This window comes from Marmota marmota, unplaced genomic scaffold (assembly GCF_001458135.2).
Source record: "Marmota marmota marmota unplaced genomic scaffold, marMar, whole genome shotgun sequence".
Classification (NCBI taxonomy): domain Eukaryota; kingdom Metazoa; phylum Chordata; class Mammalia; order Rodentia; family Sciuridae; genus Marmota; species Marmota marmota.
In genome coordinates this window covers 27,446,234-27,451,544 of record NW_026000249.1, presented here as the reverse complement: position 1 = coordinate 27,451,544, position 5,311 = coordinate 27,446,234, and positions in this window count along the sequence as shown.

Sequence of the window (5,311 nt, the reverse complement as noted above, 5' to 3'; positions counted from 1 at the left end):
TGCTTCCTGCCCTCAAGGAACTTCTGAACGGGTGAGCATCTTAGGGTCGGTGGGGAGGGAGGGGGCCGAGCGCGCACAGTTCGTCGCCAGGCAGGCAGACATGTCACAGTCAAGGGCATCGATTTTACTTTTCGACTTGTAATTTCCACCTCCTGGATTCCATTATCACTCGTTCAATAGCCGACAACGGTTCGCCATTTCTCTGGAGCGGTGGCCAAGACGCACGCACTGCTCAGCATAAGAAGAAGCTGTTACGTAAATCGCGTTAGTACCTGGAAGCAACGATTGGCTTTAACACAGTCAAGACCCCAGTGGTTCTGGATAGAGGCCATCATTCCACCGTCCTCCTTCCCAGGCATGGGGACTTCCCAGAAGGGAGTCCCAATTAGCCCCATGTGCTCAAGCCCCAAATCCAGCCCATCCCAGTCCCTCCTGCCCAAGCCCCTTTCCTGGTATGTGAAGTGCCCATGATGCCTGCCATAAGTTTTAGATATCTGGCCATTGACAGATTCTTTGGCAAAGACCCAAATCTGTCATCCATAGCTGGAAGTATTACTTCATTAACACAACGAGGAGGGATGATGGAGGGGCAAATTTGGGGCCAGAGGTTCTCAGCATGCAGACCCCTGTCCCTTAGCATCAGCATCACCTGGATCCCTTGTTAGAGAAGCTCCTTTGTGGCCCCAGTGAATCAGAACCTGTGCAGTGTGGGGAGTCTCTCCGTGTGTGTGTGTGTGTGTGTGTGTGTGTGTGTGTGTGTTGCTTGGGATTGAACCTGAGGCCTTGTGCATGCTAGGCAAGCACTTTGTCTCTGAGCCACGCCCCTCCCCTCAGTTCTTATTCCAGGTTTGCTGTTTTGTTTTTTAAACTTTTTGGTACCAGGGATTGAACCCAGGACTGTTTAATCTCTGAGCCGCATCCCCAGCCCTTTTTACTTTGTATTCAGAGACAGGGTCTCACTAGGTTGCTTACAGCCTTGCTAAATTTCTGAGGCTGGCTTTGGACCCGTGATCCTCCTGCCTCATCCTCCTGAGCCAGTGGGATTACAGGCGTGCACAAGTGCACTCAGCTTTACTCCAAGGTTTTAATAAACCCTCCAGGGAATTTTGATGCGCTAAAGATCCACAACACCAACTGTGCACAGTGGAGCCTGCCTGTAATCCCAGTGGCTTAGGAGGCTGAAGCAGGAGGATCCTGAGGTCAGAGCCAGCCTCAGCAACTTAGTGAGACCCTGTCTCTAAATAAAATACAAAATAGGGCTGGGGATGGGGCTCAGTGGTCGAGTGCCCCTGAGTTCAATCCCTGGTACCACCCCCCAAAAAAGAACAAGAAGCTCAGTGTGACTAGCTCGGGTTTCCCGAGACAGTGATAGGAGAAAATATCATGGGGCTGGGCATGCCACGATANGGAGGGGATAACAGGGTAGCGGCTCTGGTAGTGAAGGCCAATTGACAAAACAAGCAGGGCTGTTTTCATCCCTAACTGCCCCCCCCCACCCCCGGGTGCGTAGAAACAAAGATCACAATGGTTCGGAGGCCCCTGGCAGGTAGGCAGGCACATTCCATGCCTTCTCAGTTTAGCGGGCCAGGAGGTCTGACAACCTGAGCTCACAGCAAGCGGAAAAGCCGGGCAAAGTCCAGGAGCCCAGCTGGCTGGTCCTGTCTCTAGTCCTCTTTGTGCCCACTTTGCCCGTGGCACACACCTGTAATCCCAGTGGCTCTGGAGGCCAAGGCAGGAGGATCACAAGTTTGAGGCCAACCTCGTTTGGCAATTTAGCAAGGCCCTAAGCAATTCAGCGAGACCCTGCCTCAAATATAAAAAATAAAAAGGGCTGGGGATGTAGCTTAGTGATTAAGCACCCCTGGGTTCAATCCCCAGCACCAACAAATAAATAAATAAATAAACAAAAGTGCTCACATAACCCTCTCACTTCACCACAGCCTAACTTAGATAAACTTAGAGTACCAATTAATCTTCTCAATAAGCCTACCAGTCAGGGACTAATATAATTCCCATTTTACAGATGGTGAAATTGAGGCACAGAGAATTAAGCCAATTGCCCATACTACAGAGCTGGAGTTTAAACCTAGCAGTTTGGCTCCAGAGTCTATGTGCTTTAGAGTGACAATAAATGAACTCCCCTTGCTCTGTGTTCCTTTGATGGCTTTGGGGACAGGAAGAAAACAATGTCATATGATCCATCAGGGAGATTTCTTGGGGGTGGGAATATTTTCCTCTGAGAATCATATGTTAAATCCACGCTGTACCCTGGGGAAGGATTTTTAAAGTTTTGATGTGATGGAAGCAACCAGAAAATAAAAAATAAAGGTTGACTGTACAGAGATGTATAAAAAAATGCCTAACACAAAGGAAAAAACATCCAAATCACATTGCAACCAAATTATAAATAGAGAAAAGGCTGAAAACAAAAAGTACGGTTAATAATAGTTATTTTATGGAAGAACTCATCCAAACTGTTAGGAAAATACTAATAAATGATAAACATGCAGATAAGTCACAAAAAAAGAAAATGTACCTAAATGTGGGTTATATATTTACATTATGCAAATATAAAATTAAAATATAAAACAATTTATGTGTAGTTGCTAAAAAATTGCAAAATACTATAATGATACCCAGGGCTTGGGAACTCACAGTAAAACATTTAGCTTGAGGTGGTTTTAAAAAAGTACAATAGGCTAGGGTTGTGACTCAGTGGTAGAGCACTTGCCTCGAAGTGTGAGGCACTGGGTTTGACTCTCAGCACCACATGAAAATAAATAAATAAATAAAGGTATTTTGTCCATCTACGATTAAAAAAAAATTTTTTAAAGTGCAACAATTTTGCCTTTTTTCTTTGTCCTGTTGATCTTTTTTTAAAATATTTATTTTTTTAGTTGTAGGTGGACACAATATCTTTATTTTATTTTATGTGGTGCTGAGGATGGAACCCAGTGCCCCACGAATGTCAGGCGAGCGCGCTACCACTGAGCCACATCCCCAGCCCCTGTCCTGATGCTAATCTTGGAAAGTTAACCTAAAGAAGAAAACCAGTAGATATATCAATTGATGTGACACGTCCCTCCTTTTCTGTCTGTGGGCTGCTCCTAACTCTGAGCCGGCCCCACACCCCAAGTTCTTGAAATTATGTAGTGGTTCTGACATCTGGACCAAGGGAACAGAGACCTGGTATTCTGGAGTCCCCCCTCCTCATTGACCTCAGTCCACAGTCTTCAGTATTTGTTTAATCCCATGATAATTACTGCTGGAATGACCTACATCTTAAAAAAAGTATATGGGTCAATAAACACATGAAAAGATGCTTAATGTCATTAGTCATCAGGGAAGTGCAAATCCTAAACCACAATGAGATACCTCATGTTCCTGGGATGGCTGTGAAAAGAAAAACAAAAGGAAAAGAAAATCACAATCACAAGTGTTGGTGAACATGTGGTGAAATTAGAATCCTCCTGCATCCTGGTAGAAGAATAGAATGGGGTAGCCACTATGGTCAAACAATTTGGCAGTTTCTCCAAATGTTGAGCATAAAATCACCATGTGATTCCATGTATCATTTCAGAAGTAATTCTGTTCCTAGTTGTATGTATCTGTGGATAGAGATGTATCTCTAAGAGGGTTGAAGACACACAGCCACACAAAACTTACACAAATGTCCACAGCAGCACTACTCACAATAGCCCAAACTGAAAACACCCAAATGTCTATCAATGGGTAATAAAAAGGGCTGGGGATACAGTTCAGTTATAGAGCACCTCTGGGTTTAATCTCCAGGACTGGGGGAGCAAAGAAGGCCTCATATTATATAATTCCATTTATGTGAAATGTTCATGATAGGCACATCTGTAGAGACAGGAAACAGATGAGTGGGTGCTAGGGGCTTGGGGGAGGGGAGGGGAGGGAATGGCTGCTTAATGTGTACAGGGATCCTTTTTAGGTCACAAAATGTTCTGAAATTAGATGGTAGTGGTGGTTGTATAGCATTAAAATGCTGATAATAATGAATTTTACGTGACATAAATTTTACTTCAAAAAAAAAAAATGGCTAACTGCTCCTGCTCTAAACCAGGTGCTGTGGTGGGAAGACCACCCTGTCACTTCTGACTATTAGAATAAGCCTTAGAGGGACTGAGGCTGGTTCAGTGTTAAGGACAGAGGTGCTGGGATCATTTGGGATGCCAGGGGTCCCCCATGGCCAAAACCACCCAAAGGCCAGTAACCTTTGGACTGGCCCTGCCTGGGCTACTGCTGGGCTGTCCAGAATGCTCTAGAACAAGGACAACAGGCTTGGAGGCTGTGGCTGGACCTTGTTGGGCAGATGGCTTTCATTTTATCTGGGCCCAGCTCTGCCTCCCGACCAAGGTGACACAGTGGTAAATCTGGGATCAGATCCTGGTCTTCACTCTGGAGGTGTAGAGCCCTCTGAGCAGCCTACCTGGTGTAGCTTATAGGCTGCAACAGAATCCTTTATTTGGAGGCCAACACAAAAGCCCAACCTCATTCAAGTGGCACAGGCTGGTGTGCACCTATCTCTCCCTCCCCCTCCCACCATTGCTATAGACAGACTGACCTCATCAGACACTAGCTGGAGGGTCCTGAAGATTCTAGTCTTAGGGACCAGGTAAAGGGCAGCCCACTGAGGCCAGTAGAGTTTGGGTTCATATAGAATTGTGGTCAATTTCTGCAGCAATTATTCTTGACGCTCAACCCTGATTCGGTACTTTCCAATCCAGAACATTCTCTAAGGACGTGAGTACCCTACTGGAGGGCTTGGAGGCAATGCACCAGGAAGCATCTCCTGGGTAAGAGTGGGTGGGAACCGGAGGAGAAATAACTCAGCTTCCCCACACCCCAAGTGGTCTGATGCTGAGGTGTCTTCCAAGGGGTCTCTCTGAGAAGCCCACTGGGCTGGGACCCCAGTGTCTCAGTCTGGTGACTTGCTTGATGATATCTCCTTTGCTGTTTGCTTTCCTCTCTGCCTCACTGTACAAGTCTCAAATTGCTTGGCCCCCAAATCCGTGTTTCAGGGGCTGCTTCAGGGAGAGCCCAGCCTAAGACCTAACCTTCCGTTGGTCACTGTTGTTATATGAACTTGGGAAGTCCTTTTGCCTCCTAGAACCTTTCAGAGGTATTGTATGTCAAGAGGCTGACCCAGGGAGGTGCTCAGTGATGTCTAGGTTATTTATCTAAGAAAAACTGAAGGGAAGGATTTGTTTTTTATATATTCCAGTCCTATTAACAGAAGCCAGATCACACTAGCAGTAGGAATTTTTTTTTTTTTTTTGGCATGAAA